This window comes from Mus caroli, chromosome 17, assembly GCF_900094665.2.
Source record: "Mus caroli chromosome 17, CAROLI_EIJ_v1.1, whole genome shotgun sequence".
NCBI lineage: Eukaryota > Metazoa > Chordata > Mammalia > Rodentia > Muridae > Mus > Mus caroli.
In genome coordinates, this window is record NC_034586.1 from 9,357,536 (window position 1) to 9,385,197 (window position 27,662).

The 27,662-nt window shown below is 47.5% G+C and overlaps 1 long non-coding RNA gene across 2 annotated transcripts; it reads left to right on the top strand.

Annotated features, from left to right (window-relative positions):
• Nucleotides 1-8,471: 8,471 nt before the first annotated feature.
• LOC110283866 lies at nucleotides 8,472-27,249 on the top strand. Of its 2 annotated transcripts, XR_003835277.1 has the most exons (4): nucleotides 8,472-8,592; nucleotides 11,960-12,220; nucleotides 18,391-18,651; nucleotides 27,235-27,249. It is a non-coding gene; the product is annotated as an uncharacterized LOC110283866 (long non-coding RNA). The 2 variants fall into 2 exon arrangements; XR_002376883.2 differs by lacking the exon at nucleotides 27,235-27,249 and having other exon boundaries at nucleotides 18,391-20,508.
• Nucleotides 27,250-27,662: the final 413 nt, after the last annotated feature.

Below are 27,662 nucleotides of genomic sequence, written 5' to 3' on the forward strand. Positions count from 1 at the left end.
TTCTGAGAAGGTGCACAGTGTCCACACTTTGGTCTTTGCTGGAGAGATGGCTCAGGGGTTAAGAGCACTGACTGCTCTTCCAAAGTTCCTGAGTTCAATTCCCAGCAACCACATGGTGTCTCACAACCATCTGTAATGGGATCTGATGCCCTCTTCTGGTGTGTCTGAAGACAGAGACAGTGTATTCAAATATAGGCCTATTCTCTTAAGAGCACTGGTGACTTCATAGAGAAAGGAAAGAACAGGCTCTATCCAGATACAGCAGCTCACCCAGGTCGTCTCCCTCCATGTTTGTGTTCACATATAAGGCCAACACATGCCCTTCTTCACCCTCTCCACACTTCATCAGGGGAGCTTTAGTTACTGAAGCAATATAAGGAGAGATACGTTTTAAAAAAAAAAAAAAAGGCCTTTGGCCTGGGCATTGTGGAGGTTTGAATGTTTGCCCCAGGGAGTGGCACCATTAGGAGGTGTGACCTTGTTGGAGTAGGTGTGGCCTTGTAGGAGGAAGTGTGTCACTGTGGGAGAGGACTTTGAGACCCTTCTCCTAGATGCCTGAAGACAGTCTGCTCCTGGCTTCCTTTGGATGAGGATATAGAACTCTCAGTTCCTCCTGCACCATGCCTGCCTGGATGCTGCCATGCTCCCTCCTTAATAGTCATGGGCTGAACCTCTGAACCTGTAAGCCAACCCCAATTAAATGTTGTCCTTATGAGAGTTGTCTTGATCATGGTGTCTCTTCACAGAGAAATGAAACCTCCACAGAATCTCAGACTAGCCAGGGTTACATAGTGAAACTATCTCAAAAAACAAATGGGGTGGGAGGGGGGATCCTCTGGCTTAAGCAGAAGCTGGTCATTACAGCAATGGACTTTAATCAGGAAAGTGATCATCTGGCGAAATTGCAGGGTGTAGAACAAAACAGAAGGATGTGGGTAATGCAATCTTGATTTGCGATTCCTCCCCCACCCCCAACTGCCTTCTCCCTTTCTGCCCTCATATTTCCTGGAACTTGCTTGCAAAGATACCTACATAGGAAAGGAAATACATGGTGTGCTAATCCTTCATTCTTTCCTTATAAGTTACACTCACACACATACACACCCGTGGTCCAGGTACTGCACTTAGCAGTGTAGACACCACAGCAAATGATGTCATCAACCAACCAATCAGACACATAAGCTTTGGTGTGGGAAACGTCACACAGGGGCTGTGGCCCATGAAGACATGGGAAAGGGACAGGGCATAGATGCAAACACTCTGCACCTCACTCGGTCACAGGATAAGGTCTGTGTAGCTAACAGTCATTCCTGTCCCGCGGGATAGCCACAAATCCCATGGGTACCAGAGCAACAACTCGCCCTTGTGTGAGGCGGTTGTGCTGTAAGACATTGTAGGGTGAGACTTCCAAGATGGTTGTTTAAAGGAGGAAGGTGGAGTGGAGGTAAGCGGCTGCAGCCGCCATGAGGAAATGCAGGAGCCAGAAGCTATGTACTTGGGACTCTGGGCATGAGAGAAAGAAAGGACCTGAGTCCTAGAGGCAGAGAACAATCAGCTGCCCGACTTGAGGTCCAGCTGTACGTAGGAGACATACCTCAGAAGTGTCTGGTATATGGGCTCTGCAAACCTTGAGGGACAGCTGGAGCCCCGCAGTAGATGACTTTTAAACACGATGGTAATTTGCCTTCATCTAGGCCCTTTCAGAATTTATGTGTGTGCTAAATAATTTATCGGCAAGCTCCATGAGTATTTACTATTTTCTGGCTAGCTGTGTGATGGATTATTCCCCCTTTACCACAGGATGCTAACCCCAGGCACAGAAAAGAACATAATTCAATGCTGAACCTTGGATGGGATGCAAAGGGAGAGGGTGAGTTCTGGGTGCGACAAACCTCCCTCCCCTTTTCTGTGTGCCTGCTCATGCTCAGAGAGAAACTGAGTCTGCTCTAAAATGAGTGAGGTCACCGGCCAAAGCCCCACTCCTCCCAGTAGTGCCACTTACCCCACCTTGCCACTGGATGCCATGGAACCCACAGCCCTTTGGTCACCAGTTTCTCTGAAAAAGAACAGTACTGGGTGTGATTTTCTTGAAAAGGCATAGAAGTTAAGATAAAAGTCTACTTTGTTCCCTTCTGTCAGATCTGAATGGGTACAAGCTGGTTAACTCTCTCCTGACATTGCGCAGGCTAACAGTCGAGGCTGCCCGGGGGGGGGGGGGAGGGAGTGGCGAGGGGGTGTGGGGGGACGGGACGACCAGAAAACAGAGTCCCTGTTCTGTGTTTCTCTCCAGTGTGAGAGTCAGCAGGCCACAGGCTGACTCAGCCCTCCTCCCTGTGCCCTCAAGTCTTATGCCTGGAGGAGGATAGGAGCTCCATTAGTCCCCACATCTTCAGATGGACTAGCACAGGTCATCCCCGGGCACCTGCAGTTCTCATGCAGGGATGTGGCAGTGGGATGGGCAGGAAGTCTTTCTCCATTCCAGTCCAGACAAGAGGCAAAGGGGACAAAAGGAACCATGGCTCTTGGTTGTCCTGACCCCTCTTCTCTTGAGAAGGCCTGATCCTGACCACGATTGTCTTTGTAACCTGTGGTTCCTTCCAACCCACCTTCTTCTAACCTCCTGCTCGTTCTCTGTGCCGAACTCTTCTAAAGACAAGCCATTTTATCCTTGAGTGGCCACACCTGGTCATCCCAGTGATCTCCTTAAGTGTCAGTTCAGGAAGTCTCTAACTCCTGTGCCTAACTTTGCCACCTCCCAGGGGGTACCGGAGTTTTGTCAATTCCCAGAGCTACTTCTCTGCTAAGTTCCAAATTTAATGACGACATTCTCCATATCCTCCCTGATAACTGGCATCAGCTTTCCATTTCTAGAGCCCCCCCCCCCCCCGGCTCTCCTCAGGCCTACAGCAGATTGACAAATCAGAAACTTGGGCACCTGTGATGCTGCAGAATTCCCTTTGAGCCCAAGGAATAGACAAAGATGAATAGACCCATGCAGCAGGGCCCTGAGTGGTGCTGGACCCAGTCACCCTGTGGCTTTGCCTGGGAGAGTTTGCAGCTCCATCAGGCAGCTCCACCCTAGAAGCTCCTGTTCCCAAGCTCCACGCTGCCCTTGAAACTGGTCCACATCCTCACTACGCCCAGGGGCTCGAGACCACACAAGTGACCAGAGGTTCAGAGCAGAGACGCATACCCAGGCCCCTAACATCTGCCCTGTAACCCTCCCCCAAGTCAAGAGGCTTCACAAGGGAGGGAAGTAACAGGACAATCCAAGGAGGATGTTTAAATAATGCAATCAACAAACACAGATAAGGACAGCCTGATGCAGTATTGTTGTCTGCGCCTCCCAAGAAACAAGTAATACAATTCAATTCCAATTCCAGACAGGAATGGTTAGAAGGCATACTTAAGGGATGTCCTGTTTTGTTTTGTTTTGTTTTGTTTGTTTTGTCTCATTGTAGAGTATGTCTGCCTGGCTTATCCTGGATCCATCTATGCCTTAACTAGCTCCCAGGAAAGGGCTGGGATCTTGGTCACCTATATGGTCCTCTGGAGAGAGTCTGCTCCATCAACCCAGAAGGCTGCAATCCCTGTGCTTAATCAGCAGAAAGGTGGTTCTCTGGATGCAGCCTTGGAGGAGGAGCTACTGTGTGTCTCCGGTTGTTGCTGTGACTTCCCTGAGCTGCAGTTCAGGGCTGACCCTCACCCTGCTGAAAAAGCAAGGTGGCACTTGCCTGCAGCTGGGAGCTCGGGGTCTTCAGCCTGCATGGCTCAGGATTTCCCACAGCTTGTTCCTGTGAGAGAGTATCCTGCTTCTCTTGGCCTCACCTACAGGTAAGAGCACCTAACACTCAGGTACTGGCCGCTAGTCAAAGCAAGCAAGACACCGATTTGGGCTTTTGTGTACATGTGCTAATACTATACACTGTAGTGAAACAACAACAACAGTAACAACAACAACAACAATAAGGGTATATATATACATATATATATATATATATATATATATATATATATATATAGAGAGAGAGAGAGAGAGACAAGACCTCACTATGTATCCCTGGCTAGCCTAGAACGCACAATTTAGAGTAGAATAGCCTTAGACTTACAGAGATCCACCTGGAGAGAGCTCGGAGTAAAGCCTAGGTCACGATGTCTAGGCTTTTATTTTATTAAGAAAAAAATTTAAGTATCAAAATCATCATCAAATATGTCAGTTTTCCATGTCTTCACTTTCATGAGGAATGTGCTTTGCTTTGAAAACCATTCCTAGCTGAATGGTGGTGGCATACTTCTAATCCCAGCACATGGGAGGCAGAGGCAGATGGATCTCTGAGAATATTCTCGTCTACAGAATGAGTTCCAGGATAGCCAGGGATACACAGAGAAACTCTGGTCTCAGAAAAATCAAAAAACAAACAAGTAAAGAAATAAAAAATAAATAAACAAATAAAAAATGAAAACCATTTCTTATCCTGAAAATTAAAATATAACTTTAGGTGTTAAGTTTGAATGTCTATTAATAATGGCGTTCATTTTTTTCCAGGACTTTTCAAAATGTATTTGTTACCTGGGGAGCAAAAAGAAATTGAAACAAAATTATTGATTAAAGGGACACAAAGACATGATCAATTACAAATTTTGGACATGTTAAAGAACATGGGTTATATGGAAAACAAGCAACATCAAAATATTATGGCATTTATGAAACCTGATAGCCCTGGGCTCTGGGCCAGCTCAGGCTCATGATAGCTTCAGCTTCCCCAGCCTCCATCACAGCTTGGCTGAGCTGTTTCAGTAAGTGAAGTGTTCACAGCAAACTTCTGCCTGGCTAAGTTGATATCTGCTGCGATGTCCACTATTCTTTAGGTACAAGAGCTGTGGTGCAGAGTTCAGACTCCAAGTCCCTGGCACCAGTCTGTGTAACTCTCACAGGGGTTTGTCTGACACTGCCAGATGATACAAGAACCCACTCCCAGAAACGGGCTCTACAGACCTGTACTCTGTGCAGAAAGAGTGGGACTATGTGGCTCCTGTTGGCACTGCAGGTCCCTGAGCCAGCAGAGAAAGTTGCTCAACTGTAGTAAACCTTCCTGTCTCTGTGGGCAATGCAGAGAGAAAATCTGAGGTGACTGATCTCAAATTGGATCTCCATTCTCCAGTTCTCTTCTCATTTGCAAATATATTAGTAAGAACCTGCCCAGAAGCCAGCAGCCTTACCTAACAAAGACCGTGCCACCCCTTAAGACAATAAATGTAGAGGGGTGCTGGCTCCCCAGCTGTTAGCTTGGCAGGAATTTACCCAGTTGTGGAGAAAATAAATCCAGGATAAAGAGCCATGATCTACGCAAGACAGTCCCCACTGGGGTAGGACAAGATGCCACTGACCTAGTTTGGGGCAACATCAAACTCCCAGCTTTCCCAGTTAAGAGGGACACAGAATTATGCTAAGGAATCCTGTGGGAGGGACATCTGTGAACCCGTCTCTACTCTCTTCCAAGATTTTAGAGTCAAACAGGAGATTATAATAATATAACTTCCTTAGTGTGGTTTTCAAAACAGTAATGAATCCTCAATCGTCATTAGACTGAGACTGAGCAGTGTTCATAAAGCAAGATTTCTGTGTCCTCAACTGTTCTGACACCAGCTAGTCACAGGAGACCATACCTGGTCACCTGATCTGGCACCAGCCAGTCACAGGAGACCATACCGGGTCACCTGGTATGGCACCAGCCAGTCGCAGGAGACCATACCTGGTCACCTGATCTGGCACCAGCCAGTCGCAGGAGACCATACCAGGTCACCTGAGCACACAAGAAGGAACCTCCTCTACCCCACCTCTCATTCTCAGACTTATCTCAAGAGAAAACATTTGAAAAGCATTTCTCATAAATTGTGTCATGGGCTGGAGAGATGGCTCAGCAGTTAAGAGCACTGAATGTTCTTCCTAAGGTCCTCAGTTCAAATCCCAGCAATCACACGGTGGCTCACAACCATCCATAATGAGATCTGACGCCCTTTTCCGGTGTGTCTGAAGATAGCTACCGTGTACTTACATATAATAATAAATAAATCTTAAATAAATAAATTGGGTCATTACTTGCTTTCCCTGAGTATTTCTGGGCTCCAGAGCTAGGCTGAGCTCACACATAGGTGGCAGTCATAGGCCTGAAGCCAGCTGGTAGGACCTTAGGTCCACGGTGAGTTTCCTAGCATCCACTGAAGCCCTATTTTGGGGTACTATCAGACACTTATATTCCTTCCTCCCAGCCCCACTGGAGGAATTTCTCCTGAAGAAATTTGAAAATAACAGCCTGTTGGTGAACTGGGCTCCAATCCCAGGTCAGCTCTTTGTAGCCTTTGGCTGGGTTTCTTCTCACAAGGACACTCGACGTGTTGCTTGGAACACTGGGAATGTCCTTGACATGAGTACCTTTTACCAGCTCTAAATGTAAGCTCTCCTAAACCCTGTGAGCTCTCCTTAACCCGTTTTTGCTCATCTATGAAAATATCAGCTCCCTGCCCCCAGAGAATGAGGCATGGAAGGGAACTTCCTTGACTTAACAAAGTGTTCCTCCAGGAACCCGGAGCTACAGCAGACCTAATGCTGAAAAATCCATGAGCTCTAACTCCAAAGGAGTTGGAACTTATCAAGCTTCACGTGGCAGCTCATATACAGTTTTATTCATAATCAAAAGTAACCCTGATGGCCTTCAGACAAATAAAAAAAACCGTGCTACAGCTGAATGAATAGTGGAATCTCAGTTAACACTAAAAAAGAATGATCTCTCAAGCTTGACAGGAAATAAAAACCTTACACGGTAGAAGAAGCAATCTTTTTTAAAATATTTATTTATTATATGTAAGTACACTGTAGCTGTCTTCAGACACACCAGAAGAGGGCATCAGATCTCATTACAGATGGTTGTGAGCCACCATGTGGTTGCTGGGATTTGAACTCGGGACCTTCGGAAGAACAGTCAGTGCTCTTAATCGCCGAGCCATCTCTCCAGCCCTAGAAGAAGCAATCTTAACTTTAGCTCTACAGTATTTTGACCTCAGTAAGGCCAGTGGCTATCTGCGATTACGTGGGAGGAAGTGCAGCTTGGGACTTGGATGTTCTGCAAAAGCCTATGTGTTGAAAGCATGGCCGGGGCCTGGAGAGATGGCTCAGCGGTTAGGAGCTCTGACTGTTCTTCCGAAGGTCCTGAGTTCAAATCCCAGCAACCACATGGTGGCTCACAACCATCCGTAATGAGATCTGACTCCTTCTTCTGGAGTGTCTGAAGACAACTACAGTGTACTTACATATAATAAATAAATAAATCTTAAAAAAAGAAAGAAAAGAAAGAAAGCATGGCCCTTGGCTTGGTGCTATTAAAAGTGAGGCCTGGTGGGAAAAAGTGTGAGATGTGGCAGTGTGGAATGACTGAGGAATATTGGGACTCCAGGCTCTTGTCTGGGTCTTTGCTCCTGATTGACATGAGGCGAACAAACCATCTGTGCAAAAACCACAACTATTGTCTTAAAGGAAGTAAGAGATAAGTTTGTTCTGGAGCTAGTCTGAGTGACCATGGTTCAGGAATACAGACTCCAAATTCCAAGCTTCAACATGAAAGCAGTCTCATGAAGTTTTATAGTTTTACAAAAATCATAAAAATGACAGTCATAAATCAAGGCAAGTTTAAAATCCATTGTTGGGGACATCAGAGAGGTAGTAACAGCAAGATGGAGTTGCTTTCCTATCAGCCCAAAGTGCTATATGATGGCAGTCTTAGCTTTGGCATTGGCGAAAGCCAGTAGTCTGTTAATAGATTCCAAAAGGTTTTTTATCTATTAGTCATAGGTTTTTAGCTCTTGCACAGAAGTGGACAAGGAATAACTGGCTGTTCCAGAGGGCTAAAGCTAGCCTGAGATACAGTAATTGGCCTCTGGACCTGCAACATTCCAGTTCTGCCACAGTTCTAAAAGCTTTAATCCACCAAGCAGTCCCTGCAGGCACAGCTTCTTCTCATGAGTTCCTGGTCACAACCCACAATCCGCTGGGGACTCAAACCTCTGACCCTGGGAGCCCGAGTAGCCCTTTTTTTTTTTCCTTTGTGAGATTGATAATTTCAAGTAGGTTGTTACACTGGTAGAAAGCTAACATGGGAGAGGTGAACAGGCAGAAGCCAGGGACTTTCAGTGAGAATTTGCATGTACAAAGAAAAGTCACTGTACCCTCAAGGGACACCAAGAGTAAACCCTAACCAAATGTGGACTCTGGGTGGCGGTGGGTAGGTAGACACTCATTTGTGCAGCAAACGTACTATTGAGTGTTGGAGATTGATTCTAATGCTTTGATTCAACCAGGAATCTGTGTGTCCCAATGCTAAAGGTTCTTGTCCCCAACTGGTTTTTTGATGGATCAATAAAGATTCCAACAGCCAATGCCTGGGCAAAGGGAGCCGGGGTGGAATCCTTAGAGCTGTGTGGGCTGGGACACAGTAGGCAGGAGGAGAACGAAACTCCCCATGACTTGGGGGAGAAGGATGGGACGATGGGACGAAGGAACTGCAGGAGAGAAAGCTAACCAACCAGGTGAGAATTCAGGTGAGTGGTTTAGGAGTGCCTAGCCTTTGAGGTAGTGAAGGCACTTCAAAAATAAGCTGGGGTGTGTGTGTGTGTGTGTGTGTGTGTGTGTGTTGTGTTTCATTCTTGGATCCAAAGATCTCCTGGGTGGTGGGAAGCACGACCAGCCGGAAGCATAAAGCGGTGTAGCAAAAACTCACCACTACAACTGAAACACTGGGGACAATGGAAGGCTTTGCCTGAGGGGAGCAGGTCCATGGGAAATCTCTACACTCTCCTCTCAGCTTCTCTGTGAGACTAAAAATGCTCTAAAAGAATAAAGTCATTTTTAAAGATAGCACAGCCAGAGAGATGGCTCATTGGCTCTAGGCATACGCTGCCAAGCCTGATAGCCTGAGCTCAGTCCCTCGTGGAAGCAGAGGATAGACTCCCACAGGCTGCCATTTGACCTCCACACACATCACATGGCACACATGCATGAGCAAATGTAATTTACTAAGTATAATTAAAAACATTTTTGGTGATAGTTGCCATTTACTGGGGCCTATTTTGTGACAGCCACAGGATCAGAAGTATATTGTCTCAAATGATATTCAATAAAATATTAAATTCACATGTTCTGTTTTTGTTTTTGTTTTTTTGAGACAGGGTTTCTCTGTGTAGCCCTGGCTGTCCTGGAACTCACTCTGTAGACCAGGCTGGCCTCGAACTCAGAAATCCGCCAGCCTCTGCCTCCCAAGTGCTGGGATTAAAGGCGTGTGCCACCACTGCCCGGCAATTCACGTGTTTTTTAGAGACCGGGAAACTGAGGGATGTTTGTGTCTGAGTGTAGTTGTGTGTCCACCCTCCCTCTGTGTACAGAAGCCCTCTGTCTGGGCTGGGCTGTCCTTCATGTGACCTGTCGTTCCTCTTCCCTACTATAGATCTGACAGGCCATACCCAGGAAGGCCACTGTAGAGACTGTCCCTCTGCTGTCCCCTGAGGCTGTGTCCAAGACTATTGACTCTCTGTCACATGGAACAAGGGGACAAACCCAAAGTGGAAGAGAGGCAGGAAAGGACACTCAGCTTTCCTTATCAACGCCCCCGTGGCACAGTGTGCCCGAACGCAACAGCTTGCCGGTTCTACATTCCAACACCCAAACTCACGAGCTCAACCTTATTCCTCATCTCCTTGCCTGTCAGCCCCTCCACCCGCTGAATTCCACGGTCCTTCCTCCTGGTCCGACCATTCTGTCTCACCCTTGTTATCTAGTCATCTGTTCTAGGAGCTTCTCCCACACTGTCCACCTGTGTGGGGAACTCCAACTTGGAAACTATGCCCAGGCTGTTGAGCAAACACAGTCCTGGGCGGGGATTCCTGTCACATTCCCTGAGCGAGGAAGGAAGTCCTGTGTGGACACAGAAGCCTTCCTGAAACCTTTGACCCATATCCAGCCCCACTGTTTGATCCTCTTCCTCCGAAGTAAGGCATTTTTCAAAGACTATGACTGGGAATGGATACAAGAACCCTCCTAAAGTTGCTGGCTCTCCATTATCCCTGCTCCACAGTGGACTCGGCCTCTCTCAGTGTTTGCACAAGTGTGGGCTTTCTGGCCAAACAGCTCATTTTAGACAAAGGCCTAAATTCATCCAAAGAGGCTGACATTCAACCTACTCCACTCTATCTTTTTGAACTCTATTGTGTCCTGGACTCAGATTTGACATTGTGCAACTTCCTGACAGTGTCTGGCCATTATCCTGGAGGGAAAAGGCTATTTAAGTCCCTACTCACAACCATACCCATTAGCCACAACAAAAACAGGCCTTTCAGTGCCCAGGATGGTGCCCTGAACTTGCAATGCCCTTGCGATCTGGGTTAAATTACAGTACTTTCAAAGCTACTCCCCAGTGAGCCTGCAGAATGTGGAACTGGCTAGCTCCGCCCTCTTCCATGCTTCGCAGCGGCAGCTCCAATCCACTTGGATGAAAGCTGAGTGAACGGGGAGGGTGTGTCCTGGTCCCTGGGGCCTCAGACCTAGAGGCAGCCTCAGTAGAGCCTGATACTGCAAGGCTTCTGAGGCCTGAGCGGCACAGAACCTTGAGGTGTCTGGAGCCATCCAACTCCCCTCAGGACACAATCAGCATGCAGAGGTGGAGCTCTGAGAGACTGCTCCAGGGTCCTGTGTTTAACACATAGACCTGTGAAGTTAGTGAGCAGGGTGTCCTCACCCCAGAGAGCTTCTGCAGATTCCCCAGGATTCCAAAAGAGAGCGACAGAAGTTTACACCTTCTGTTGGCATCCAGCCCAGCCATGCTGTCAGGGTCTGAAGAGACAATAAAGTATGTGAATAACTCCTCAGAGCCCTCCTGGCTGACCCCTGCCTGCTCTGACCTCACATATGTAAGCCCCTCCTGTGGAGACCCTGCTCTCAGCTCTACAGAGAGAGCCCTGGAACTGCCTACAAAGCAAAGGTTTGCAAAGGCCTGCCTGCAGCAGGTGAGGCAGGCTTTCTCCTGTTCGTTCAGCTGTCTTCTGGTTACTCATCTCCTTTCTGATATTCTGTGTGTATGTGCCTTCTTCATGTCAGCCCATAAGATAGCTGGAAGCCCGTGCTTCTTGGCTGAAAGAGCCCATCCTGGAGAACGCCCAATGCACTAAGCACACAGGAGACAAAGTGAAGTGGGTTCCTTGAACCCTGGCTTGGGGATCTCACTGGGGAAGCTGGATTGCCCCTCTGCTGGTACCAGACACAGATGAAGGTCAGAGCTGAGCCTGCAACTGTGCTAAGGACCTTTGCCACCAAGGCTTGCTGCCACACAGATGGAGAGTCCACAGTTTTTGTTTGTTTTAAGGCTCATTTATTTATGTATATCAGTACACCCTTCACTGTCTTCAGACATACCAGAAGAGGGCGTCAGATCCCACTACAGATGGTTGTGAGCCACCATGTGGCTGCTGGGAATTAAACTCAGGACCTCTGGAAGAGCAGTCAGTGCTCTTAACTGCTGAGCCATCTGTGCCCCTGAGAATCTGTGTTTTAAATTGAGCAAACATTCTTCTCCTACCATTCCTCTGAAAAGATGTGTGACCTGAAGAGGCCCTCACACTTCTCTAGGGATCCAGAGGTGTGGGTGGCCCAAAGCCACCACTCAAACCAAAGAGCTGCCAGCAGAGCCTGGGGATGCAAGGATGTAAAAGCTCCACTTTCCCTGGCCCCATCCATAATGGGAAAGGTCCATGGCAACTTGAATAGAAAAGGGAATTATGGGTTCTGCCCGCACTGATACCAAAGCTGTTATATGGACCTCAGGGTCCATCTGACACCCCACTTTATGTCAGTAAAGAGAGCACAATGGAATGCTGTACCTTGAAGTGGTAACCACAATATCCACACTGCTTTGGACAGATATTCACCTGGGGCGAAATGGATTCATTGCAAAGATGAAGGAGACTGCCACCTTCTGTAGGACATACCATGCCAGCAAGCCTGCCTACCTTCGTGGACCTGAATAGTGACAGAGACTCCCTAGATCACTTTTTTGCCAGTCCCTCTGGTCAGCAGAACACCTTATCCTTTTTTGCGCACCAGAACAGCAGACTCCGTGAAGTCAGAGCAACAACACTACGGTTTGCATTCTTACTCAGCAGCTGCTTGTCATCCCACAAGGTATAATTATGTTTGTATAGAGGTGGTATATGTACATTTCCGTGTGTGTTTGCATGTGTCTACGTGTGCATTCCAGAGGTTAGAGTGGAGTGTCTTCCTCAGTCACTCTACACCTTAGTTTTTGAGATAAGAGTCTCTCACTGAACCTGGATTTTACCAAGTTGATTGGATGGCTAGGCAGTGAGCTCTAGCTGTTTCTACTCCCTATGCCCCACGTCCAGCTTTGGGGTCACATCACACACACACAGACACACAGACACACACACAGAGCCATGCCTGGCTTAAACATGGATACTGGGAGTCTAAACTCAGGGCCCCATTCAAGCATAGCAAGTACTGACTGGAGCCATCATCCCAGCCCCTAAAAAAACAATTGTTTGAATAGATTTTTCAAAATAAAATGTCCTGCCAGGACAGTCTCCTCTGGCTCAGAGACTGTCTTCCAGTGAATGAGAGGACCACAGTGACCCAGTACTGGCTGCTGTTAACTGTTTGGTTCCCAAGTTTTGATGCCAACTCTCCTTGGGTGAGCCTAGCCAAGCTCTCCTTGGAGTCACCTAGCTGTCCCGCTCTTGGGACACCCTGAAAGGCATCCCCACCCTTGGGAGATGTTGGGAAAACACCTACAAGCACAAATGCTCAAGATCTTAGAAAGTGTGGAGAGATTTTCCAATAACACATACCCAATTTGGTAAATTATAGTACCTTCATAAGGTGGAATGCCATGCCGTAATTAAGCCTTGCATTGTAAAATAATACTCAGTTGCATGTATCCTTTTTGGTATGTATTAATTACAAATATGTTGACATGGAATATACACTATAATCACAGTTCTGAAGAAGGCATAGAGCAAAGAGGAGGAACCCAGGGATGACTACCGAAGTCATACTGGTTAATTTTCTTCACACTTTTGCTCACATTCAACGTTTTTCTGCAACAAATTCACACCCTAGAAGAATGGGGATGGTGAGTGCATGACGGGAGAGGCAGAGCCTATTGACCTATTTGCTGGCCCATTTTCACCAGTCTCTTTGGGTGTGAGCAGCAGTCTCATATCTGGTTTGTGAGGGCCTGACCTAGCCTGTATGTCACAGTTCGTTTTCCTTGCTGAACTTCTCCTAGAGTCCACCTGTGAAGCGTGCAAAGCACACATGTGGGGGGAATTTGAGTTCCAAAGCACTCGCCCTTAGTCAGAGGGGGGCAAACCCTAGAGCTCAGGAGAGGCTGGCAGCTCACAGCTGTCCAGCCTGTCCATGCCTGAGGGAGCTCCTGCCTTCCACAGGAGAAGGGGCTCAAGCTGAACTCAAGGAAGAGAAAAGGAGCCAAGCACTTACCCGTTTTCTCCCTTTGATTTTTGGATCATCCACCCAAGATAAACAGAGTCCCTGCATGTTCCGTGGATTGTCACTCTCTCATACATCAACTCCAAATTCTCTATCACATCTTTGCAATCAAACCTTCCTCTGCTGTTTCTACAGCTCAGGCCTCCACACAGATGCCCCACACAGTCTGGCGTTCCACAATTGGCTTCTCTGGTGCCCAGTGATGCTATTGTTTATGTCTGCCATCTGTCACTTTGTTACTAAATGGTGTCCTACTGCTGTGAACACCATGCCATTGGTAACTCACTTCCTGATTACTGGACATTTTGTTTCCCATTTGGGATTGTTTCCAGTTTGGTCTGCCTTGTAAATTCCAGAACAAGCCTTTGAGTGGATGCAGATTTCTCTGTTTCCTTGGGTGAGAGGGGAATTGTTAGATTATAGGGAGGATCTATGTTGGGATTGGGGGGCTTTTGGTTTAGGGAGAGAGGGGTCGAACCTGGGTTGAGCTTCATGCTAAGTGTTAGGATGGAACCCCTGCTCGCCCCAGGGTTTTCCCCCAACCCCTCCCTCACAGGGAAAAAAACTCCAGGCTAACAGGCTATCACTCCTTATTTCCAAGTTTCCGGCCACACATTCTAGAGTGCTCACCCAGGGTCTCAGTTTTTGACCACATAAGGGCACAATCCCAGCTCCTAGCTGATAAGTTATCAGTTCTCACCTAAGCTCTATAAAACCCCCTGGATGTGTGACTTCACTGACCTCTACCTGTGAGATCGGTGAACCCACTGAAGAGCTGCCTCCTGATAAACCTGCCTTTAGCTACATTTAATCTGCTCTAGTCTGGCCTTTGTGTCACCAAGGGAGAATAAAAAAAAAAAAAAAAAAAGAACCTATCACTACGTATGTGCTCTACCACCAAGCTACAGTTTTGGCCTTGAGAGGTGCATGTCTGACTTTAGTCTGTGCAGGCCTCTCATCAATGTCACCGTCACCCTAATGATGCTCGCCTCGGCTTTAATTGATACCTCTGTGTTGATGCACGATGCCAAGCATCTTTCATCCTCTTGGTTTCTGTATGGTGTCTTGCCCCGTGATTGTTGGTTTGGAGCGCCTCAGCCTGGATCCAAGTCTTGCAGTCACATGTCATGCAGAGCTTCCTCTCAGTCTTGCCTTGCCTATTAATTGTCTTGATCTTTTGAGGTTAAAATTTTCATTTTTCGTTCGCGGCCAGCCTGGTCTACAGAGTGGGTTCCAGGACAGCCAGGGCTATACAGAGAAACCCAGTCTCAGAAAAAAAAATTATTTTTTATGAAATTCAAATTCTATTTATCACCCACCTCTTCACCCCCCCCCAAACACCCCTTGTCACCCAATGCAGTCTGTTGGTGTCAAGGTGAATAACACCAGAGATCGTTACATGCCTGGTTTACAAGGATAACCCTCTACACCTAGAACAGTGCTCAGAATTTTTTTCAATAAACACTTGTTAAGTAAGTAAATGAATGAAAGAAGGCTGAGTGAGCAGATGATGGGATGTGTGGATAACTTAGTAACTAAATGAATGAAGCATTATGTGGGAGAAATGCAAATGTAAAAGAATAGATTCCAATCCCGTGCGTGCATGTGCTGCTGGGGTGAGCACAGCAGAAAAGCTAGTGTCGTGGGTGATGCAGAAAGAGAAGAGCAGACGCCAGAGGCTCTAGGTACCTCCTTGGCTTTGCGATGCCCACATTCCTAATGTTTTCGTTATTCCATTTGTTTCTTTATGACAAAAAAGGTCAAATGTGTTCATCTTCATCCATAGCAAGAAAACATGGCCACTTCCTTGTCTTGCTGCTAAAGAGTGGAAGAGTTGGCTTTACTCTCCATGGCCTCTAGGGAGCCGCTAACAAAATATTTGCTTCCCAGCTCCATGACCTTGGCTCTATTAGGACAGAGGCCTTGGGTCCATGGGGAGGAGTGCTTCCACCAGGGAGCAATGACAACAATGACTTCATTCAGCTGGAAGCTAAGATGTCATCTGGCCCCTCAGGGGTCCTCATGTATCTGAGTCAACAGGCAAAGAATGGGGGTGGGGGCCTGTGCCGGCTGCAGCTGCGGGGTACTGAGGATGGTGCCGGCTGCGGGGTACTGAGGATGGTGCCGGCTGCGGGGTACTGAGGATGGTGCCGGCTGCGGGGTACTGAGGNGAGGATGGTGCCGGCTGCGGGGTACTGAGGATGGTGCCGGCTGCGGGGTACTGAGGATGGTGCCGGCTGCGGGGTACTGAGGATGGTGCCGGCTGAGGGGTACTGAGGATGGTGCCGGCTGTGGGGTACTGAGGATGGTGCTGGCTGTGGGGTACTGAGGATGGTGCTGGGGAAGGCTAGGCTGCTTCTCCAGCACAGCCAGGAAGAGGAGCCTGGGACGGAGCAGCTAGTTCCCTTCGGGAAGTTCTTGCTCTTGTCACAGCCAGGTCTTGAGTTAAAGATTACTGAAAGACTAGACTTTAATTCAGTGGTGCAGCCAATGGCTTAGACCCTTTAGAAGTTCAACAGACAGCCAAGGAAGGTGAGCGCCTGGTGAGAGCGAAGGGAGCAAGCACGGTAGACTGCAGAAGAAGAGAGGATGTCCTCTATTTACACCAGGAAGAGGGTGTTACCTCAACAAATCTATCATTAGTTGAAAAGATTAAGTCAAAAAATACATTTATCTCAATGGTAGGGTACTTGCCTCTAGTATGTATGAGGGCCTGCCTGTATTCAATACCAACATCAAAATAAATAATGAATAATTCACAAAGCTGGATAGGAAAGTCCATATCTGTAATCATGTGTCTTGGGAGGCTAAGGGAAGAGAATCATGATTTTAAGGCCAGCCTGGGCTACTTGATGTTACTATGTGTGGGGATCAGGCTGTGCCCCCTGCTCTAAATTAGTTCATATGTGTAATCTACCCAGGGGCTTTCCAGCTGAGTTGTAGCTAGGTGGCTGACTCCATTTCACGCAGCAGATCTTGCCTTCATTTTGGGTACAAATGCAGACACAATGACTCTGCACCTCGCTCTGCACTGTGTACTAGCACCAACCATGAGGCACAGACTGACAAATAATAACCCTACCGTCTGAAAGGGTACCACCCTATAAACTTATCATAGCTAGGGTGGGAACATTTGAACACGCGATATGTTAAAATCATATCAGAAAAGCCAGGTCCAAGAAACTATCAAACACACCAAACCAACAAGGGCTGCGACACCCTCACCCGGACCCAACTAAGAAAAATACCACCAGATGATGGTGACCTAGGGCTATCTGACCACCCGATGTGTGTCTGCTCAGCATGGCTTCTGTGCTTCGTGTGGTCCACTTGAACTGTCAAGAGAGGCAATCGAGGGAAATTGCAGCTTATAAATGACAACACCAGAAACCAACATAGCACGTGAATTTATTGTAATTCAATAAGTTCTGACATTGGAGAAAAACACAAATGCTTCTAAGTTTCCTGGCATAGAACACTCATAATACTTTGTCTCAATAATAACCAAAAAATAATAATACACCTAACACACTGAGCATCACGCTTAGCAACGTGTTGACTCTTCTTTTGTAACATGGCTGGCCCCTGCACTGCAAAGCATGATGGGAAGATACCATAGCAAGGATTCCCAACCTTAGAAAAAAGTCCTGAGCACAGTTTCCACTGACCATCGAATGAAAATGAGGACAGGAAGTTTTTGGTGTATGGCTGAGGAGGCTATTATTATTATTATTATTATTATTATTATTATTATTATTATAGATATGAGGAAGTGAACATGAGAGGGGACCAGGAGAGGGAGAAGAACCACGAGAATGAGAAGCTAGAGGGCACAGGAAAACCAAGAGAGCACATGGCCAAGATGGCTGAGTTATATAGAATCAGAAGCTGGGAGAAGGGAAGCAGAGTTCAGAGGAGAGAGGACAGACTGCAGGGGTGAGAAGTCCTGAGAGGAGCCAAGACTCTGTTACAGGTACTTGAGACGCTGAAAGAGCCTGGCCCCCAGTGTCCTCTTTGATATCTTAATAGGTACCTCAGCCATTTGTCCTGGGTTTCTTTGACATTTAACAATCGTCAGCTTACAACACTTGAAAGTTGACTGGTCACAGTCGCTACAAGCCACTCACAATCTGTAGCTATAAATACTGGTTTGAACCTCACGACCAGGTGTAGTTGTGGGACTGAACTATTGTGGGACTTCTTCCTGATTTTATTCTTAATGTTTGTACCTACACCACTCTTCTTTCTTCATCTCACCTGAGATGAATTGACAGCAAGCAACTGCTCATGACAGTTTGTGACACACAGGGAAGAGTGTCAAAGGGAAGAGTGACTCTCAGCCGATGTTCGGTGTGCTCCCAGAAAGCATGGTTAACTGTGTGTTTGGTTATAAGTGATAGAACCATTGTGGGTAGAAGAGTGGCTTTGTGGTTGATGCTGACTTGCCAAGGGCGGGCTGTGAGAGCTAGCTCACGTGTCATCTAGGTTGGGCTCAGCTCCTATCACTTGGTCAGACACTCTGTAGACGCAGCCAACTCTGCGAAAGCAACTACTTCAACTAGCATCCATCATCACCAAGCTTCAGGGAGGGGCTTGATCATCAGTTTGAAGGCACTCAGGCATGCATGGAGAGCTCCCAAGTAAGAACACCTCCATCAACAGGGGTTGCAGCTTGTGACAGTGGTCCAGCCGGTCCTGACTGGTGGCCTGCCCTGTATAACTGCCCATCTCCAACAGCCACATAAACTCATTCCTTGCACTGCATCACATCATCTGTCTACTGGCTCCTTTTCTCTTGTTGATGACCGATATAATTTTGTTTCCAGAAATGTCGGAAAATGAAAACGACTAAAAGCTGAGAACAAAGGAAAGAGAGGAGCAATCTATCCTGTGTCATAGTTGCAAAACCATCTATGAGCAGAAAGGGCTCACAGTGTGGCAACTGGCACCACAGAGGTTAAGCCGTGCGTGCCTCAGCTGCCCTGTCACAGAGTGTGAGGATTAACAGCACGGAGTCACACGGACCTAAACTTGAACTTCAGCTCCCAGGACTGAAGACAGAAGCATCTCTGGGTGGGAATATTGTTGTGAGTATCACAGCACCAAGGTCACAATTGTCTCTGGGTGTAAGAGCGCCTTGGACTAAGCTCTCTTAACTCCAGAGGCTGTCTACTCCCTGTGAGAAGTAACAGAAGGCCTATAAGTTTCCTATCACCCACACTTAGACCTCTGTCTTCAGGAAAGTTTTCTACAGCAACCATAGCTTCCATATGACTTTATTCCCCACAGTCTCTAAGCTATAAACTATCCTTAGGCTGCCTCCGAAAGGATATGGCCAAAACCAAAATATTCAGGGATGAATTCTCAACATCTGTGATTGAATGAAGAAACTGGAATGCATCAGGCAAGCCTCTTTCTGGGGACTGGTTATAGGTTTTTTGGGTTGTTTGTTTGTTTGTTTGTTTTTTGGTTGGTTGCTTGCTTGGTTGGTTGATGTTGTAGTTATTGTTGTTATTGTTGATGCTGTTGCTGTTGTGAGACAGGGTGACCGGGTCTCTCTGCTGTCCCGGAACAAACAATGTAGACCAAGTTGGCCTCAACCTCACCAAGATCCACCTACCTCTGCCTCCCAAGTTTGGGATTACAAATGTGTGCCACCTCCCTCTGTTGTCAGTGGTGGTTTTCAACTCTGTTTTTAAAAGAGCTATGAAGTTCCTCCAGTGCCACCCCCTTCCAGGGTTGGAGGGTTAAGAACCATCTTTGCTTATTTAAAGAAGCCTGAGCCACTCAGCTTCTACCCACAACCTCAGCATCCTCCATCCTCACCCCTAGCCTATAGCCCCCACTTTGGAATGCCGACACTTCCATATGGTTTGAGATTTCAGTTATTGAGTAATTTCAAAATAGTTATTTCAGCTATCAGGTTACATCATAGGTAACTTTTTGGTGATCCATTTTTGTCTAAAGACATCACCAGCTAATGGAGACACCTCTGGGGTCGTGGGTGAGGGAGTGCCTGTCGTAGGAATGTTAGCTTATCTCCTAAAAGGCTTGCCTCCAAAGATAAGAAAGCCAAAAAAGCTAGAAGTGTTAAACAGCCTGCCATGGACAGAGGGCAGAGGGCAGGCCCTAAACCTGAGGTGGGAGACCAGGTCTTGGATTCCAGAGATTACAGGCTTTGGACCCAGAAGATAAAAATATAAACATCTCATTGTGGAAATTAAAGTCTGATGAAACGGGAGGGGAGGGGAGGCAGCTCTTCATTTGGTACTCCCCACCCCCACCCCCAACTCTGGAAAGTTTCAGTATTCTTGCCCTCAAGCTTTGGGACAGGAAGTTCTGGTGGATCACACGTAGATGTGCTAAATTCCAAGCATTTTGTGAAAGCTAGTTGGCTTACCCTGTCTAAGCACAGTGATGGAAGTCTTCTCTGTATCCTGCTGGGAAAATCCCCGTGCTTCTGATTCACCTCAGATAAGAGAGACCTGGTCTGGGCGGGATGGGAGGACTTCAGAATTCATGAGGCATGCTTTCCCTGTGTAAGTGCGGCTGGCACTGATGCACGCAGACCTGGGTATGTGGCAGCACCCTTCCCTACCAGGGACCAGCGGATTCTGAGCACCACTGTCACACAGCTCTGTAGACTGAACCCAAGTCAGAGGAATCGCAATGGCGCTCAACCCTTCTCTCATCGTGGAGCCGTGGATTCCCATGAAATTGACACATTACACAATTCTAGACCCAGTTTCTCTCTAAATTTTGGGATGAGTACTCATAGCATAGGCTCCTCTCTGTCAAATAGGGGGCTGTGTTCAGGACAGAAGCTAGAAATTATATCCCACGGGATGGTGAGCTCCAACTGAAGCGGATTTCATTTAAAATCCAGGTCACTCATCCGGGCGTGGTGGCACACGCCATTAATCCCAGCACTGGGGAAGCAGAGGCAGCAAAGATCTGAGTTCAAGGCCAGCCTGGTCTACAGAGTGAGTTCTGGGATAGCCAGGGCTACACAGAGAAACCCTGGGTCAAGGCAGGCAGGCAGGCAGGCAGGAAGAAAAGAATAAAAGAAGAAAGGAGGAAGAAAGGAAGGCAAGAAGGAATAAGGAAGGAGGAAGTTTGAGTGGTTTAAACGAAGAACAGTATGGCAGTGCTTATTTTAGATGAAATAGAAAGAACCAATCCTTACTTTCAAATATTTCTTCTTATATATTTTAAAATTTTTTATTAGCTATTTTCTTCATTTACATTTCAAATGCTATCCTGAAAGTCCCCTATACTCTCCCTCTTCTTGTATTGTTATTAAGTTGATTACTGTCCTTGCTTGGGGAGGTTATGAAATCATGAAATCCTTCCTTCCTTCCTCCCTCCCTCCCTTCCTCCCTCCCTCCCTTCCTTCCTTCACTCCAGTTTGTCACTGGTTTTAGTTGTTCCCATTGCTGAGCCCCCCCAGAGCTCCAAACCGTTACATGGTCACTTATTATATGGCTCACAAACCAAACCAAACAGACATGAAATTGGGAGATTTGTGGTGAGGGCATGGACTGGAGTTGGTAGAAGGTGGGGCTGAGCATGATCAATATGTGTGGTGCATATATACAAGAGTAAATAATAATAAACAATAAATTCATATTGCCAACTTAATTTTTTTTTTTTAAAGAAGCAGCCTAAGCCAGGCGGTGGTGGCACAGTCCTTTAATCCCAGCACTTGGGAGGCAGAGGCAGCAAAGATCTGAGTTAAAGGCCAGCCTGGTCTACAGAGTGAGTTCCAGGACAGCCAGGGCTACACAGAGAAACCCTGTCTCGAAAAACCAAAAATAAAATAAAATAAAAACCAAACAAACCCTATCTCAAAAAACAAAACAAAACAAAACAAAAACCCAACCAACCAAACCAAAACAAAAAAGAGGCAGCCTAGGCCCTGCTTCCTGAGCTGCTGGTCTGTTAGCTCCTCCTGGGTTCACATTTTAGCCCAGGTCTGGAGATTCTGACCCAGCAAAGCTGGCTTTCATGCCCTGGCTCTAGACGGGTCTGGCACTGACCCCTGACATACTGGTCTGGCGGAAGAAGATGGTCTTGTGACGTGGGAAGTGGAAATGATTAGCTGGGGGAGCCCGTGCTGTCTCCACAAAGACTGACAGCCGCCTGCTGCTAAACCTGGAAAGGAACGCAGGTGATTCTGGGCCCATACAAGCCAGGAGGGTCAGCCTGAAGAGTCTCCCCCACTTGATCACTCATCCTTGGATGTGAGGAGGCATAGGCAGGGGTACCCTGTGGAGTGAAGCCTGTGTCCCTTGGGTGTTGGTTGGGTCTAAAGGCAGCACTTCTAGTCAGGTCTTAACTCTGTCTTGAACAAAGACCCACTCCACTGACTGCTTAAGTACTGGCTTCGGTCTAGAGCAGTGGTTTCAACCTGTGGGTCATGACCCCCTTATGGGATGTTGAACAGGCCTTTCATGGGGATTTCCTAAGACCATCAGAAATATTTACATTATAATTCATAATGGCAGCAAAATTACAGTTACAAAGTGGAAATGAAATAATTTTGTGGTTGGGGGTCACCACAACACGAGGGTCGCAATGTTAGGAAGGCTGAGAACCGCTGGTTTAGAGGGTGATGGAGAGCTGTTAGACCCAATAGGATCTTATTAACGCCTGGTGAGACCATGTAAAATGTGTTAGACTTGCAAGACCTGTGCTCTGGGGATTTTGCGAAGATCATCTAAGCCCACTATGCCAGGTTCTTCTGCCCCACTCCCTCCACAGTCAGTGACTGGTGTGTTCCTGAGAACAGGTCCTGCAACACCCCCACAGCTCCTAATCCCTCGGCAGCTGGTTCTGCAAACTTCAGACTCCAACAGAATAACAAAGTCTTTAGGTCTGGGGTTTACCACAAGCCAAGAGCAGTGACGTGGACGAGGCCCTGGGCTGCCACGCTACCTCGGTGGGTGGATGAGTGTAGAATACCTCTCCTCCTCTGGCCACCTGGCTGCCAGTTTCTCACATAGGCCAGCCTGGTTACAAAAGGGACTGGAGGAGGAGCCCTCAGGTGAGGTGTGCCCTGAAGTGAGTTTGCATTCTCCTGTGGGTTGCATTATTGATGAGCAGCACACTATAAATTTTTTAACAAAATAAATAATGTATTTAGAGCAACGCCAGTATGAGCCTATTTACTGCGAGTTTGAGTGGTTTAAATGATGAACAGTGTGGCCGTGCCTATTTGAAATGAAATAGAGAGAACTAACTCTTACTTTCAAGCATTTCTTCTTATATGGTTATTAGGTTGATTGGGTGTCCTTGCCTGTGGAGGTTATGAAATCATGTTTATTTAATACCTGTATCAGATGCGTTGGTAGTGTGTGCATCTGCTTGTGTCTGTGTGAATACATACTGGAAGAGAAGGGAGGGGCTATGAGAAAAGCCACCACAAGGCTGTATGTCCTTAGTCAGGTGGAAAGCAGCACACACCTGTGCCCTAATTGGCTCTGGTGCTCAGAAGAAAGGAACGCAGAGAGGATCCAGTGCTCTGGGCTAGAAGAGCCACCCATGACTGAGCCAGGGAGACCCCAACACCTATTCACTGAGGAGGGACCCACTGGTTCCCAGGCTAACTCTGAAGCTGAAGTTCCAGTGCAGATGGGGTGCCCCAGGAACTTCCCTTTAAAAGGTCTCCTAATGAACAACCCTGTCACCCAGGCACGGAGCCCTCTGTAGCAAGGATGCACACAAGCTTCAACTTTAGAGTTCGGGGTGCTCTATGTCATGCTCTGAGCGGATGCATCCCAGTAGTGTCTTTTCTCTGCTACCCATTCTCCAAGCTAAGGACATGACACTGACCTGTAGCCCTTGGATTGCCGGTCACCTAAAGGAAATGGGTACAGACAAGGTCATACATCTGTGGACTAGCTACTAATAGTGCCGCCCCCTCCTTCCTTGTCAATGGCTGTTGTGGCCAATGCCATTGGTGACCTAGAAAAGGGGCCCACCGCTTGGAGGATCAAGTTGACTTCAGTGCTATGGAAAAGAACATTGTCCCTTAGTTTGACTCAACTTCTTGAAACACTGGCAGCAAGACATGGCTGGTTACAAAATTCTGGCCACTTAGTTAATGGTTGCAAGTCACTGCCCTTAGCCAGGGAGGCATGCTGGAACAGAAGCCACAGGGATATAGCCTAGGCCACAGATGGATGGCTGTGAACATGGGGCTCCTGCACAGGGTTCAGGGCTAAGGCACCAATGAACCTGAAATTCTTGTGGCTTGGGCCTGTCTCTCACTTGATAGCGTGCTTGCCTGGCATGCGCAAAGCTCTGGGGTTCACACCTCCTGTTACATCATAGCCACAATCTCAAAGACTATGAGCCACAGAAGTGGGGCTTAGAGCAGCTCAGAGGCAGCATGGTACCAGGCCAAGCGGTACCATGCATACAATCCCAGTACTCAGTAGGTAGAGGTAGGGAGATCCTCAGCTACATACTGAATCTGAGGCCAGCTTAGACTAAATGAGACCTTGCCTAGAAATATATAGATAATGCATAAATCAATAAAGACAATTAAAACCCTGAATTTCTCAGTACTGCTGTGGGGTTTTTGTTTGCGGGCACGCGCTTCTGGGGAAGGTGTTTGGAACTTTTCTGGTTCTTAGAATTCTTCATTCTGGAAGGATGAGGACTCCAGGGGAGGAAGACCTTATGTTAACTGCAGCAGGGGATATTTTGAAGACAGAGGTGACTTAGGCTTGGAAGATGGAGAAAGCTTGGTGTGGGGAGGGTCTCCTCACTCTCCCCTAAGGAAGGAAACGCAGGCAGCATTTATTTTAAAATCTGCCTCAGCTTATAACCAAGAGGAAAAGCTCACAACATATTTTAAAAACAGAAATGCTTAGCATTTAACCTCAACCTCACGGGCCACTCCAGGTTCCAGGAACATTCTGTTTCTTCCCTTGTACCGAGACTTTGCTCTCTCACCCACTTTTCCGACTCCCACATGTCCTGTAAAACCTGTTTCTCTCTGTGTTCAATGCAGTGTTGTCTGTTGTCAAGTCAGTCTCAGACTCTTTGGTATTTGAAGTGTGTAATAGTCCACAGCATGCAACCTGGAGGCCCTGGGACCAGCAGTCCCTTCTCCTTGGTGGATGTGCTTCCTGAAGTGTGAGGCAATGTGCCCCTGTCCACTCAGAGAGAAGGGTCTGGGTGACCGACCGGGGACAGCAGCCTTACAGAGCTCAGGGACGGCAGTCAGTCAGTCAGTTATCATTTTCCTTGACGAATAAGAATGAATGGTTTTCTACTTTTTTCTCCAGGGATTAAAAGACTCCAAAGTCTTGGGAACTCCTAAGCCTTCTGTCTATGTAAGATTTAAATTCCAGGCTCTCTGAGCTCCCTGTAGTTGCCCAGTCTGGTGCTCAGAGCCAATCACAGATGCTGCTCTGGGTTTCTCATTGACAGAGGCCCAGGGGCATCCTTTACCCCAGAGGGAACAACCTGTGTAATGCCAGAGGGTCTGTCTACCATGGAAGAATTCTTCCTCCACAGAAAGGCTAGGGGTCCTGATCCTTCTCTGGAGACAGCTCATGACTTCCCGACTCTCTTTTCTCCAAGTGCATTACATCACAATGCTAGATGCCAGGGCCAGGCCCTGGGGGAACCTGTTTGTCTGCTTACAGCCTGGCCCTGGGAAGCCAAGCTAGTTTGTGACTTCAGTAGTAAGTTACATAATAGGCCCTGGCAGGCTGTTTGGCTTGTCAGGTGCACCCATCTGGATTTGTGCAGGGATTGTAACCTTGATAGCATGGCTTCAAGAAGGATTTGTGGATCCATTTATCTAAAATTAGGGTGCACAGGGTTGATCAAAAGCATGACACAGTTGAGCCCATGCCCAGAGACTGATACTGGGACACTTGTGTCTGGGTCCTGGGGCTCCCTCTGCCTGCCTGTCTGTCAGCAGAGGCAGCTTTTCTTGGGTTTCTACTTACTACAGTGTCCACCCTTGACCGTCTTCTTTCCTGGGACATCCATAGTCTGCCATATGGCTACTTAGCTTCCCTTTATGCTGAGCCAGAAGCCCCCAGTGTGACTTCAACCCCCATAGCTTTGTAAATGCAGATGCCCAGGCACAGCCCACACACGGTGGTACAGTGACCCCAGAACCTAGCAAGTGTGCTGGATGCTCTGGCGAATCACCATGGCCCAACACCACTTGTTCCAGGCACTTGGGATAAGTTCTCCTGCCCCGGGATTAAACAGCCAAACTTTCCCCTTTAAACAGTGATTAGGAAAAGCCATCGAGAGACAAGCCCATTTCGAGACTCAAAGAAGGAGAAAGCCAAGTGGCCGTGGCTCTGGCACCAGTGCCAAGGAGGCCATCTTAGCATCAGTGACTGTGCTCAGCTAACCACACCACCTGTTACATCATAGCCACAGTCTCAAAGACTGTGAACCACAGAACTTGGGCTTAGGGTAGCTCAGAGGCAGTGTCCTGCCGTGGATATACGGCTCAGGGCAGGACCTGCGTCAGCAGAGCAGGGTGAGCCTGGAGCCTGCATTCTTGCCAGGCCCAGAAGCTGCCTCAGCAGGAGTCACACTGGGAGGGCCCAGGGTGCCTCATGGGCCTGGCTCTTGCTATACACAGGGCGAAATAAGAACACTTCAGAGCCACCCTAGGTACCACAAACCTCTGGTCATCACAGTCCCCCATCCTAACTACTCTAACTTGAATTAAATCTTCTAATGACTTTAGTTGTTTGTTTCTTTGTTTTTTTTTTTTAACTTAAAGCAAAACTCAGGTACATGTTCAGAAATCATTTTCTCTTTCAAAATGGTCAGGATACTGCAAGTGGATGCGATGTTTTGTTCGGTGGTGAGCCTCCTCCATGTGTGGCATTTCCCACTCACTTGCTGTGTGGTTCTGGGTCCAGTGAATTAAGTTTTCTGTATCTCTTTACTGCTCCTGTGAAATGTGGAGCACAGCAGAGCCTGCCCAGAGAGTTTCTGGGAAATGTAAACTCAGCAGCACACGCAGTAATCCTTAATAAACACAAAGCACACACTGTAGAAGCCCCTGGGAACATCACTCGGCCAGGCTATAGCCTCCTTCTGCATCTTCTCTAGGGCATGGGGGGGAAACATGCATACAAACACATTGGGCGATTGTTGTGTTAGAAGTACACCTCTCATCCCAACAGACCACACCAGGCCAAAACGGTTCCATGTGTCAGAGGTTTATTATAGGAGAAAAGGACAAAGGTGGTGGAGAAGAAGAAGGAGCAGGGTGCGGGGGTAGAGAGGTGTCAGAGGGATCTGCCTGTTTATTTGGATAGTGACATTAGCCACTTGCAGGTAAAGGTTGGGAGGTGAGCCAAGTGGATTCTGGGAATGTGTGGCGGTTGCCTTGGCAACAGATGTGCGGGTTCCTGTCACCGATGTGTGATGTCACTAGGTCCAGAGCCGATCTGCAGTGCTGATACCCTGATACCAACAGGTGACATCAGCATGGGTCAGTCAGAGGCTTGTGTGAGCAGGAACTAACTGGATAATATCTTGATAGTGCTGGTAAATTTAAAGATTGGCACCAGTGTGAAAGGTCCCTGATGTCACCTTAGAGCCCTCTGGATCTCAAATGGCCAGTGTCCCATGAGTCACTGAGAGTAAAGAGTCTACTTCCATGCTTCTTTCAGCTTTACATAGAAGAGATCTCGGTTTCACGGGCTGTGAACCCAATTCCTTAAGGCTTTGAGTGGATGGAAGCTGAAACAGGATCTGATGCCTGCCAGCTGTCTGCTTCCTGCTTCGAGGTCTCAAGATGAGCAGAGCAGTGCTGTTAGAAGGCTGTGTGACATCACTGAAGATCATAAATCTTAGCACCAGCAGCCCGAGGTGACCTCATAGCATTTTGGTGCTCATCCACAAAGCCTCACCTGCCTGGGGTAAAAATGCTTACCTGTGTCTCAGCTCCACTCACACCGTCATGTCATCCACATGGTCATTTCATCAAGTATCTCTGAGATTGAGACTAAAGAGCCATTAATTAAAGCTCCAAAATTATTACCTCCATCTACACGGCCTTCTATGGACAAGGTGGGAGGACACAATGCAGGAGATTGGT